Source organism: Arachis ipaensis, chromosome B04, assembly GCF_000816755.2.
Source record: "Arachis ipaensis cultivar K30076 chromosome B04, Araip1.1, whole genome shotgun sequence".
In the NCBI taxonomy this organism is placed as follows: domain Eukaryota; kingdom Viridiplantae; phylum Streptophyta; class Magnoliopsida; order Fabales; family Fabaceae; genus Arachis; species Arachis ipaensis.
Genome location: NC_029788.2, coordinates 50,367,743 through 50,382,027, shown reverse-complemented (window position 1 = coordinate 50,382,027; position 14,285 = coordinate 50,367,743).

Below are 14,285 nucleotides of genomic sequence, written 5' to 3'. Positions count from 1 at the left end.
CGATTGAATGAGTATCTCTTAGATTCCTTAATCAGAATCTCCGTGGCATAAGCTAGATTGATGGCGGCATTCATGAGAATCCGGAAAGTCTAAACTTTGTCTGTGGTATTCCGAGTAGGATTCAAGAATTTAATGACTGTGACGAGCTTCAAACTCCTGAAGGCTGGGCGTTAGTGACAGACGCAAAAGGATAGTAAATCCTATTCCAACCGGATCGAGAACCAACCGGTGATTAGCCGTGCTGTGACAGAGCGCGTGAGCGTAGTTTTCACTGGAAGGATGGAAGGTAGCCATTGACAACGGTGATCCACCAACATACAGCTTGCCATAGGAGGATGTGTATGCATGAACAAGAAGACAGAGGAAAGCAGAGATTCAGAAGACAAAGCATCTCCAAAACTCCAACATATTCTCCATTACTGCATAACAAGTAACCTTTAATCCATGCTCTCTTGTTTATTTGCAATTCAACTGATAAACATAATTGACTTTCTGACTAAGATTTACAAGATAACCATAGATTACTTCAAACCAACAATCTCCGTGGGATTCGACCCTTACTCACGTGAGGTATTACTTGGACGACCCAGTGCACTTGCTGGTCAGTGGTACGAGTTGTGAAAAGTGTGATTCACAATTTGTGCACCAATTAACTACTTAACTTTTTGTTTGATTTTTAAAAAAATTCTTCTCTTTTTCAAAACCACCTAACTATTTTTCTCTCTCTTATTTTCGAAAATCACTAACCTTTTTTTTTTAAAATTGCTTTTCATTAACTAATTATTTTAAATTTCAATTTAATTTTATTTTCCTTCTTAATTTTTGAATTCTAACTAAATTTTAAAATGAAAACAAAAATATTTTTCCTTTTATTTTAAATTAAATTCGAATTTTCTCCACCCTCTCTCATCTCCTTCTATTTATTTATTTATCTACTCACACTTCTCTTCTACTCATAATTCAAACCCCATCTTCTTCTCTGTGTTCGAGTTTTTCTCTTCTCCTTCTTCTATTCTTCTTTTCTTATACTCACATAAGGAATCTCTATACTGTGACATAGAGGATTCCATATTTTCTTTGTTCTCTTCTTTTTTATATGAGCAGGAACAAGGATAAGAATATTCTTGTTGAAGCTGATCCTGAACCTGAAAGGACTCTGAAGAGGAAGCTAAGGGAAGCTAAAGCACAAATCTCTGGAGAGAACCTGAAAGAAATTTTTGAAAAAGTGGGAGACATGGCCGAACCTAATAACAATGGTGGAGATGCAAGGAAGACGCTTGGTGACTTTATTGCACCCCCTTCCAACTTCTATGGAAGAAGCATCTCACTCCCTGCAATTGGAGCAAACAATTTTGAGCTTAAACCTCAATTAGTTTCTCTGATGCAGCAGAACTACAAGTTTCATGGACTTCCAATGGAAGATCCTCATCAGTTTTTAGCTGAATTCTTGCAAGTCTGTGACACTGTCAAGACCAATGGAGTTGATCCCAAGGTCTATAGGCTCATGCTTTTCCCTTTTGCTGTAAGAGACAGAGCTAGAACATGGTTGGATTTACAACCTAAGGATAGCCTAAACTCTTGGGATAAGCTGGTCAGTGCTTTCCTGGCCAAATTCTTTCCACCTCAAAAGATGAGCAAGCTTAGAGTGGAAATCCAAACCTTCAGACAGAAGGAAGGTGAGTCCCTCTATGAAGCTTGGGAAAGATATAAGCAACTGATCAAAAGATGTACTATTGACATGCTTCTAGAATGGAGCATCATATGTATATTCTATGATGGTCTGTCTGAGTTGTCAAAAATGTCATTGAACCATTCTGCAGGAGGATCTCTTCACGTGAAAACCCTTGTAGAAGCTCAGGAACTCATTAAAATGGTTGCAAATAACCTGTTCATGTACACCTCTGAGAGGAATCCTAAGAACAATGGGACGCCTCAGAAGAAGGGAGTTCTTGAAATTGATACTCTGAATGCCATATTGGCTCAGAACAAAATATTGACTCAACAAGTCAATATGATTTCTCAGAGTCTGAATGGATTGCAAGCTGCATCTAACAGTACTAAAGAAGCATCTTCTGAAGGAGAAGCTTATAATCCTGAGAACCCTGCAATAGCAGAGGTGAATTACATGGGAGAACCCTATGGAAACACCTATAACCTTTCATGGAGAAATCATCCAAATTTCTCATGGAAGGATCAACAGAAGCCTCAATAAGGCTTTAATAACAATAATGGTGGAAGAAATAGGTCTAGTAATAGCAAGCCTTTTCCATCATCTTCTCAGCAACAGACAGAGAACTCTGAACAGAGCCATTCTGGCCTGGTAGCCACAGTCTCTGATCTATCCAAAGCCACACTAAGTTTCATGAATGAAACAAGGTCCTCCATTAGAAATTTGGAGGCACAGGTGGGTCAGCTGAGTTAGAAGATTACTGAAACTCCTCCTAGTACTCTCCCAAGCAACACAGAAGAAAATCCCAAGAGAGAGTGCAAGGCCATAACCTTACTTGGTGTGGCCGAATGCCCAGAGCAGGAGGAGGTCGTGAATCCCAGTGAGGAAGACCTCTTGGGACGTCCTCTGGACAGCAAGGAGTTTCCCTTTGAGGAACTAAAGGAATCTGAGGCTCATACAGAGACCATAGAGATTCCTTTGAACTTCCTTCTGCCATTTATGAGCTCTGATGAATATTCTTCCTCTGAAGAGGATGAAGACATCACTGAAGAGCAAGTTGCTAAGTATCTAAGAGCAATCATGAAGCTGAATGCTAAGTTATTTGGTACTAAGACTTGGGAGGATGAACCCCCTTGTTCACCAATGAACTGAATGCATTAATGAGGCAGACATTACCTTAGAAGAAACCAGATCCTGAAAAATTCTTCATACCTTGTACCATAGGCACCATGACCTTTGAAAAGGCTCTGTGTGACCTTGGGTCAGGGATAAACCTCATGCCACTCTCTGTAATGGAGAAACTGGGAATCTTTGAGGTACAAGCTGCAAGAATCTCATTAGAGATGGCAGACAAATCCATGAAAAAGGCTTATGGGCAGGTAGAGGACGTGTTAGTAAAGGTCAAAGGCCTTTACATCCCTGCTGATTTCATAATCCTAGACACTGGAAAGGATGAGGATGAATCCATCATCCTTGGAAGACCCTTCCTAGCCACAACAAAGGCTGTGATTGATGTTGACTGTGCAAGAATTGTGAATCACACTTTTTGTAACTCGTACCACTAACCAGCAAGTGCACTGGGTCGTCCAAGTAATACCTTACGTGAGTAAGGGTCGATCCCATGGAGATTGTTGGTTTGAAGCAATCTATGGCTATCTTGTAAATCTTAGTCAGGAAATCAATTATAATTATCAATTTGAATTTCGAAGAATAAAAGAGCATGGAATAAATAATACTTGTTATGCAGTGATGGAGAATATGTTGGAGTTTTGGAGATGCTTTATCTTCTGAATCTCTGCTTTCTCCCTGTCTTCTTCTTCACGCACGCAAGGTTTCTCCTATGGCAAACTGTATGTTGGTGGATCATTGTTGTTAATGGCTACCATCCATCCTCTCAGTAAAAATGGTCCAGGTGCGCTGTCACCGCATGGCTTATTATCTGTCAGTTCTCACTCATGCTGGAATAGGATCCATTGGTCCTTTTGCGTCTGTCACTACGCCCAACCCTTGTGAGTTTGAAGCTCATCACAGTCATTCAATCCTTGAATCCTACTTGGAATACCACAGACAAGGTTTAGACTTTTCGGATTCTCAAGAATGCTGCCAATAGATTTTAGCTTATACCACGAAGATTCTGATTAAGGAATCCAAGAGATACTCATTCAATCGAATGTAGAACGGAGGTGGTTGTCAGGCACGTGTTCATAGGTTGAGGATGGTGATGAGTGTCATGGATCATCACATCCATCATATTAAAGTGCGAATGAACATCTTAGATAGAAACAAATGTGTTTGAATAGAAAATAGAAATAGTTGCATTAATTCATCGAGACACAGCAGAGCTCCTCAACCCCAACAATGGAGTTTAGAGACTCATGCCATCAAAGAGTACAAAGTTCAGATCTAAAATATCATGAGATACAAAATAAATCTTTAAAATTTGTTTAAATACTAAACTAGTAACCTAGGTTTACAGAAAATGAATAAACTAAGATAGTTAGTGCAGAAATCCACTTCTGGGGCCCACTTGGTGTGTGCTGGGGCTGAGACTTAAGCTTCTCACATGCCTAGGCTGTTTCTATAGTTAAACGCCAGGTTGTAACCTGTTTCTGGCGTTCAACTCCAATTTGTAACCTGTTTCTGGCGTTTGACGCCAGAATGCAACATGGAACTGGCGTTGAACGCCAGTTTACGTCATCTATCCTTGAGCAAAGTATGGACTATTATATATTGCTGGAAAACCTTGAATGTCTACTTTCCAATGCAATTGAGAGCGCGCCATTTGGACTCATGTAGCTCCAGAAAATCTATTTCGAGTGCAGGGAGGTCAGAATCCAACAGCATCTGCAGTCCTTTTTCAGCCTGAATCAGATTTTTGCTCAGCTCGCTCAATTTCAGCCAGAAACTACCTGAAATCACAGAAAAACACACAAACTCATAGTAAAGTCCAGAAATGTGATTTTTAATTAAAAACTAATAAAAATATAATAAAAATTAACTAAATCATACTAAAAACATACTAAAAACAATGCCAAAAAGCGTATAAATTATCTGCTCATCACAACACCAAACTTAAATTGTTGCTTGTCCCCAAGCAACTGAAAATCAAGTAGGATAAAAAAAGAAGAGAATATACTATAAACTCCAAAATATCAATGAAACTTAGCTCGAATTAGATGAGCGGGACTAGTTGCTTTTTGCCTCTTGAATAGTTTTGGCATCTCACTTTATCCATTGAAGTTCAGAATGATTGGCATCTACAAGAACTCAGAGTTCAGATAGTGTTATTGATTCTCCTAGTTCAGTATGTTGATTCTTGAACACGGCTACTTTATGAGTCTTGGCCGTGGCCCTAAGCACTTTGTTTTCCAATATTACCACCATATACATAAATGCCACAGACACATAATTGGGTGAACCTTTTCAGATTGCGACTCAGCTTTGCTAAAGTCCCCAATTAGAGGTGTCTAGGGTTTTTAAGCACACTCTATTTTTGCTTTGGACCTTGACTTTAACCGCTCAGTCTCAAGTTTTCACTTGACACCTTTACGCCACAAGCACATAGTTAGGGACAACTTGGTTTAGCCGCTTAGGCCAGGATTTTATTCCTTTAGGCCCTCCTATCCACTGATGCTCAAAGCCTTGGATCCTTTTTATTTTACCCTTGCCTTTTGGTTTTAAGGACTACTGGTTTTTTGCTCTTGCCTTTTGGTTTAAAGAGCTTTTGGCTTTTTCTGCTTGCTTTTCTTTTTCTAATTTTTTTTCCGCCATTTTTTTTCTCTCTTTTTTTCTGCAAGATTTTGTATTCACTGCTTTTTCTTGCTTCAAGAATCAATTTTATGATTTTTCAGATTATCAAATAACATTTCTCCTGTTCATCATTCTTTCAAGAGCCAACATATTTAACATTCATAAACCACAATATCAAAAGACATATGCACTGTTCAAGCATTCATTCAGAAAACAAAAAGTATTGTCACCACATCAAAATAATTAAACTAATTTCAAGGATGAATTTGAAACCATGTACTTCTTGTTCTTTTGTAATTAAAACAATTTTTTTTATTTAAGAAAGGTGATGGATTCATAGGATATTCATAACTTTAAGGCAAAGACTCTAATCTTTATTTATTAAAAATAATATAAATTAGGCATAAAAGCAGACACTTAATAATAAAAGACAGGAAATTAAAGACATAAAAATAAATGACTCTAACTCTAATACTCATATACTCTTAAAATGGATAAAAGGTTATCATAGAGTTAGGACTCAGCAACCTTTATTTTGGGAGGTAGATGCCTCTTTGGTCTGTGGGGTGCTTGGCCCTTCGAGAGATAGCTACTGGCGTTTCAGTTCCTTTAAGTCACGCCCTTGCTCTTCTTGTTCTTTAAGCAGTTTGCATAGCATGCTATTTTGATTTTGCTGTTCTTCCTTCAGTTGATCCACAACTTCTTGCAACTTGGTGACAGATGCTTCTAGGCGCTCCCAGTATTCAATTTGAGGGATTTCCGGGAGGAATTCCTCCTGCTTTTCTCTTGATGGGGTCGTCCTGCACTTGTTGTCCTTCCATAGACTTTTTGGTGATTGGTTGCTCAACTGAGATATACTTATCTACTCCCATTTTTATCCCAGCATCTTTACATAACAGACAGACCAGGCTTGGATAAGCCAATTAAGCATCTTTGAAGTTCTTATTTGCAATTTTGTAAAGCTCACAAGCAATCAGCTGATGAACTTCCACTTCTTTTTCCAGCATAATGCAATGAATCATCACAGGTCTTCTGATGGTGACCTCAGAGCGGTTGCTAGTGGGCAGTATAGAGTGTCCAATGAAGTCCAGCCAGCCTCTGGCGACTGGTTTGAGATCTCCTCTTTTGAGTTGGTTTAGGGCACCCTTTGTGTTGGTTGTCCATTTAGCTCCAGGGAGGCATATGTCCTCTAGGATTTTGTCCAAGCTCAGGTTTAATCTCATCATTCTCCTATTGAAGGAGTCTGGGTCATCTTGCAGTTGAGGCAGCTTGAAGATCTCCCTTATTTTGTCAGGGTGGGTGTGAACAATCTTCCCTCTGACCAGAGTTCTATAGTCATAGAATGCGGTTCCAGCTATTCTCTGCCTGTCCGTCTGCCACAGATTAGCATAGAATTCCTGAACCATGTTTCTTCCCACCTTTGTTTCAGAATTAGCTAGGACTTCCCAGCTCCTGTTTTGGATTTGCTCTTGGATCTCTGGATATTCATCTTCTTTCAGATCGAATTTAACTTCCGGGATCACTGACCTTAGACTCATTATTTTGTAAAAATGGTCTGAATGTTCTTTGGTTATAAACTTCCCTTGATTCCAAAGTGGTTTTGGAATATTCTCTTTCTTGCCTCTTGAGTTGGTTTGTTTTTCCTTAGGAGCCATGATCTTAGTGGGTATTGGTCTAGTGATCACGGATGAACACACCAAACTTAGAGGTTTGCTTATCCTCAAGCAAAAGAAAAGAAAGGATAGGGATGGAGGGAGAGCCACGCGCAACTTGTGGAGGAGAGGGGGAGAGGCCGAACCAAAATTTAAAGGGAAGGGGGGGTGGGTTTCGAAAATTATTTGAGAAAGATATGATAGAAAAAGTGATTTGGAAAAGATAAGTATGATAGGAAAAGATGTGATTTAAAATTGAAAAGATATGAAAGATATTTGAAAAAGATAAATCTGAATTTTGAAAAAGATGATGTGAAGATTTGAAAAAGATATTGATGAGTTGAAAAGATTTTAGAAGGAAAAGAGGTAGATTTATTTTTAAAAAAAATATTTGAAAATAATTTGAAGAGAATTAAAAGAAAAGGGTTTATGGATTAAGATACATTTGATATCTTTTGAAAAAGGATTTGAAAAATTAGGATTTGTAATATGTTTATGCAAGAAATCATGAATTGAAACATAAAAAATGAAAAAAAAATTTGAATTGAAAATGAAATTGCCTACTCCCCCCAATCCTGGCGTTAAACGCCCAACTGCGGCATGTTATGGGCGTTTAACGCTCAGTTGGTGCTTGGTTTGGGCGTTTAATGCCCAGCTGTTGCTTCTAGCTGGCGTTAAACGCCAGAAACTCCTTTGTCACTAGGCGTTTTTCTGAACGCCCAGGATGCTGTAAATTTGGCGTTAAACGCCCAAAAGCTGCTTCTTTTTGGCGTTTAATGCCCAGATGGCTATCTTTACTGGCGTTAAACGCCCAGTAGATGCTCCTTTTGGGCGTTTAACGCCCAGTTTTGCCTCTTACTGGCGTTTTCTTGCCAGTGAGCTCTTTTTTTTTTGTTTTGTGCTCTGAATCCTTCTGTAACCCTGTGAACTTATGCAATTGACTCTTTACCTTATTAATATTGAACTTATATACTTTTAAAAATAAATAAAATGAACAACAGGATAAAATAAAATAACAGAAAAAGTTTTGCTAATGGCTGGGTTGCCTCCCAGCAAGCGCTTCTTTATTGTCTTTAGCTAGACCTTGCTGAGCTGTTAATCTAGCCTCAGCCTTGACCACTCTTGCTCAATATTGCCTTCAAGATAATTCTTGATTCTCTGTCCATTAACAATGAACTTCTTATTAGAATCAAGGTCTTGAAGCTCCACAGAGCCATATGGTGATACACTTGTAATCACATATGGTCCCCTCCACCGGGATTTCAGTTTCCCGGGGAATAGCCTGAGCCTAGAGTTAAACAACAGAACCTTTTGTCCTGGTTCAAAGACTCTAGATGACAGCTTTCTGTCATGCCACCTTTTTTATTTCTCTTTATAAAGCTTGGCATTTTCGAAAGCAATGAGTGTGAATTCCTCTAGCTCATTCAGCTGGAGCAATCTTTTTTCTCCAGCTAATTTGGCATCAAAGTTTAGGAATCTGGTTGCCCAGTAGGCCTTATGTTCCAGTTCCACGGGCAGATGACAGGCCTTGCCATACACAAGCTGGTATGGAGAGGTCCCTATAGGAGTCTTGAATGCTGTTCTGTAAGCCCACAGAGCATCATCCAAGCCTCTTGCCCAATCCTTTCTACGGGTTCTTACAGTCCGTTCCAGGATTCTTTTTAGTTCTCTATTAGAAACTTCAGCTTGCCCATTTGTCTGTGGATGATATGGAGTTGCCATCTTGTGGCTAATCCCATACCGGACCATGGCAGAGTAAAGCTGTTTGTTGCAGAAGTGAGTGCCCCCATCACTGATTAGTACTCTAGGGACACCAAACCTGCTGAAGATATGTTTCTTGAGGAACTTCAGCACTGTCTTAGTATCATTAGTGGGTCTGGCAATGGCCTCTACCCATTTTGATACATAATCGACTGCCACCAGAATATAAGTGTTTGAGTATGATGGTGGGAAAGGCCCCATGAAGTCAATTCCCCATATATCAAATAACTCAATCTCCAAGATTCCTTGTTGAGGCATGGCATAACCATGAGGCAGATTACCAGCTCTCTAGCAACTGTCACAGTTACGTACAAACTCTCAGGAATCTCTATAGAGGGTAGGCCAGTAGAAGCCACATTGGAGGAGCTTGGTGGCTGTTTGCTCACCTCCGAAATGGCCTCCATATTGTGACCCATGGCAATGCCATAAGATCTTTTGTGCTTCTTCTCTAGGCACGCACCTATGGATTATTCCGTCTGCACATCTCTTAAAGAGATAGGGTTCATCCCACAAGTAGTACTTTGCATCAGTTTTTTTCTTTTATTGCCTGTTGTACTCCTTGGGTATGAACCTTGCAGCTTTATAGTTTGCAATGTCTGCAAACCATGGTATTTCCTGAATGACAAACAGATGCTCATCCGGAAAGGTTTCAGAGATCTCAAAAGAGGGGGGACGCCCCTTCTACTAGCTCTATCCGGGACAGATGATCAGCCACTTGGTTCTCTGTCCCTTTTCTGTCTCTTATTTCTATATCAAAATCTTGCAGAAGCAACACCCATCTTATGAGCCTGGGTTTTGAATCCTGCTTTGTGAGTAGATATTTAAGAGCAACATGATCAGCGTACACAATCACTTTTGATCCTACTAAGTATGATCTAAACTTGTCAATGGCGTAAACCACTGCAAGCAATTCTTTTTCTGTGGTTGCGTAATTTTTCTGGGCATCATTTAAAACACGGCTAGCATAATAAATGACATGCAGAAGCTTGTCATGCCTCTGCCCCAGTACTGCACCAATGGCATGGTCACTGGCATCACACATTAGCTCAAATGGTAATGTCCAGTCTGGTGCAGAAATAACTGGTGCTGTGACCAGCTTAGCTTTCAGAGTCTCAAACGCTTGCAGACACTCTGTGTCAAACACAAATGGTGTGTCAGCAGCTAGCAGATTGCTCAGGAGTTTTGCAATTTTTGAAAAATCCTTTATAAACCTCCTGTAGAATCCTGCATGCCCCAGAAAGCTTCTGATTGCCTTAACATTAGCAGGTGGTGGTAATTTTTCAATTACTTCCACTTTAGCTTGATCCACCTCTATTCCCTTGTTTGAAATTTTATGCCCAAGGACAATTCCTTCAGTCACCATAAAGTGACATTTTTTCCAATTTAAAACTAGGTTGGTCTCTTGGCATCTTTTCAGAACAAGTGCTAAATGGTTAAGGCAGGAGCTGAATGAGTCTCCAAATGCTGAAAAGTCATCCATTAAGACTTCCAGAAATTTCTCTACCATATCAGAGAAGATAGAGAGCATGCACCTCTGAATGGTTGCAGGTGCATTACACAGACCAAAAGGCATCCTTCTGTAAGCAAACACTCCTGAAGGACATGTGAATGCGATTTTCTCTTGGTCCTGAGAATATACTGCAATTTGGTTGTAGCCTGAATAGCCATCCAAAAAGCAGTAATATTCATGACCTGCTAGTCTCTCTAGCATCTGGTCTATGAATGGTAAAGGAAAGTGATCATTTCTGGTGGCTGTATTGAGCCTTCTATAGTCAATACACATACGCCAGGATGTAACTGTTCTTGTAGGAACCAGTTCATTTTTTTCATTATGAACCACTGTCATACCTCCCTTTTTGGGGACAACTTGGACGGGGCTCACCCAGGGGCTATCTAAAATAGGATAAATAATCCCAGCCTCCAGTAACTTGGTGACCTCTTTCTGCACCACTTTCTTCATGGCTGGATTTAGCTGCCTCTGTGGTTGAATCACTGGCTTAGCATCATCCTCCAATAGGATCTTGTGTATGCATCTAGCTGGGCTTATGCCCTTAAGATCACTTATGGACCACCCAAGAGCTGTCTTGTGTGTCCTTAGCACTTGAAGTAGTGCTTCCTCTTCCAGTGGATTTAAAACAGAGCTTATGATTACCAGAAAAGTGTCACCTTCTCCCAGAAATGCATATTTCAGGGATGGTGGTAATGGCTTGAGCTCAGGTTTAGGAGGTTTTTCCTCTTCCTGAGGAAGTTTCAGAGGTTCTTTTGATTCCTCTGAATTCTCCAAATCAGGCTGAACATCTTTAAAGATGTCTTCCAGCTCTGATTCGAGACTCGCAGCCATGTTGATCTCTTCTACTAAAGAGTCAATGAGATCAACTTTCATGCAGTCTTTTGGTGTGTCTGGATGCTGCATAGCCTTGACAGCATTCAACTTAAACTCATCCTCATTGACTCTCAGGGTTACTTCCCCCTTTTGGACATCAATGAGAGTAGCACTCTTGTGCTCCTCCATTTCCAGCATTACAAAGTCAGTGGGAAAGATGAATGGCCCAACCCTGACAATCATGTCCTCAATCATGCCTGATGGGTATTTAATGGAGCCATCAGCAAGTTGGAGACATATCCGGGTTGGTTTAACTTCTTTAGTTAAAACAAGCTTTCTGATAGTGGATGCAGGTATTAGGTTGATGCTTGCCCCAAGATCACATAAAGCTGTCTTGGTGCAATTACCCTCTAATATGCATGGTATCAGAAAGCTCTCGGGATCTTTAAGCTTTTTTGGAAAGCTTTTCAGAATGACTGCACTGCATTCTTCAGTGAGGAGAACTCTTGAAGTTTCTCTCCAATCCTTCTTATGACTCAAGATCTCTTTCATGAACTTGACATAAGAAGGTATTTGCTCAAGTGCCTCTGCAAACGGAATCTTTATTTCAAGAGTCCTGAGATAGTCTGCAAAGCGGGCAAATCGCTTATCCTGCTCCTCTTGGCGGAGTTTTTGAGGATAAGGCATCTTGGCTTTGTATTCCTCAACCTTAGTTGCTGCAGGTTTATTTCCTACAGAGGTGGTTGGAGAAGCCTTTTTAGAGGGGTTGTTATCAGCACTTGTGTGTGTCTGATCCCTCACTGGCATTTGAATGCCAGAGTTAGAAGCTGGAGTAGCATTGGACGCCAACTCCTTACTTGTTCTTGGCATTTGAACGCCAGAACTGAGCTTCCATTGGGCGTTTGACGCCAAATCCCTGCCTGTTTCTGGCATTTGAATGCCAGAGTTATTCCTCTCTGGGCTCTTACTGTCCTCAGAGGGATTTTGGATGGCAGTTTGTTCATTTCTTGGCTTCCTGCTGCTTTGAAGTGAGGTATTTAATATTTTCCCACTTCTTAATTGAACTGCTTGGCACTCTTCTGTTATTTGTTTTGATAACTGCTGTTCTGTTTGCTTCAACTGTACTTCCATATTCAGATTAGCCATTCTTGTGTCTTGTAGTATCTCCTTGAATTCGGCCAGCTGTTTTGTTAGAAAGTCTAATTGCTGATTGAATTCAGTAATTTGTTCTGCAGGATTGAGTTCAGCAGTTACTGTTTTAGCCTCTTCCTTCATGGAAGATTCACTGCTTAGGTACAGATGCTGATTTTTGGCAACTGTATCAATGAGCTCTTGAGCTTCTTCAATTGTATTTCTCATATGTATAGATCCACCAGCTGAGTGATCTAGAGAAATCTAAGCTTTCTCTGTAAGCCCATAATAGAAGTTGTCTAACTGCACCCATTCTGAAAACATTTCAGAGGGGCATTTTCTTAGCATCTCTCTGTATCTCTCCCAGGCATCATAAAGAGATTCATTATCTCCTTGTTTAAAGCCTTGGATGTCCAGCCTTAGCTGTGTCATCCGTTTTGGAGGGAAGTATTGATTCAGGAATTTTTCTGACAGCTATTTCCATGTCCTTATGCTTGCCTTAGGTTGGTTATTTAACCACCTCTTAGCTTGGTCTTTTACAGCAAATGGAAACAGTAATAATCTGTAGACATCCTGATCTACTTCCTTATCATGTACTGTGTCAGCAATTTGTAAAAACTGTGCCAGAAACTCTGTAGTTCTTCCTGTGGAAGACCAGAATACTGGCAACTTTGCTGCACCATGATAATGAGCTGAAGATTCAACTCAAAGCTACTGACTCCAATGGAGGGTATACAGATACTGCTCCCATATGAAGCAGTAGTGGGGTTAGCATATGACTCCAGAGTCCTTCTGGACTGTTCATTTCCACTTAGGTCCATGATGGAGAAAAGGGAATTGATGTGAATTGCAAATAGAATATATTTTTATTTTTATTTTATAAAAATAGAACGAAAAAAAAAATGAAATAAAATAACTAGAAATTAAATATAGATTTCAAAAATTAAGAATAAAAAATTTAAAGCTAAAATAATTACTTAATTAAGAAGATTTGAAAAATTTTGGATATGATTTTTGAAAAAGATTTTAAATTTTGAAATAAAAATCTGAAATTTAAAAGTAATTTTCGAAAATTCACTTTAAAATAGAGAGAAAAGATATTTTTGAATTTAATGAGGAAAGAGAAAAATAATAAAATGGCACAAGACTTAAAATTTTTTACATCTAATGCTCCTTGTTTTCAAAAATTTTTGAGGGAAAACACCAAGGAACACCAAACTTAAAAATTTTAAGATCAAAACACAAGGAAGATTCAAGAACACCTTGAAGACTCACAATAACAACAAGAACATGGAGATAGAACACCAAACTTAAAATTTTTAGAAAACCAAAATAAAATTTTCGAAAACTAAAGAAAAATTAACAAGAAAACACCAAACTTAAAGTTTGGCACAAGATTTATTCAAAGAAAAATTATTTTAAAAAAAGTTTTAAAAAAAAGATAGCCAATTACCAAGAACATAAGCACAATGCTCTTGCTAATTGAGCTATAAATTTAACGTGCTTTAATATTATATTTAATAAATAAATTTTTTTTTGGAAACTGATATTTTGAAAAAGCACAAGAGAAACAAGAAAAGACACAGAACAAGAAAAACTAAAGATCGAACAAGGAAAATAAACAAGAACAACTTGAAGATGAAGAAAGAACAAAGAACACAAATTTCAAAAATTTAAAGGAAAATAAAAACATGCAATTGACACCAAACATTAAAATATGAAACTAAACTCAAACAGAAAAACTCAATTATTAGTTTATAAAAATTTTCGAAAAAAATAAAAAGAGAAAATAAGGATTTTTAAAATTTTAACAAAAAAAAACAATAATAGTAGACTCTAAACCAAAAAGAAAAATTTTTCCTAATCTAAGCAACAAAATAAACCGTCAGTTGTCCAAACTCGAACAATCCTCGGCAACGGCGCCAAAAACTTGGTGCACGAATTGTGAATCACACTTTTCGCAACTCGTACCACTAACCAGCAAGTGCACTGGGTCGTC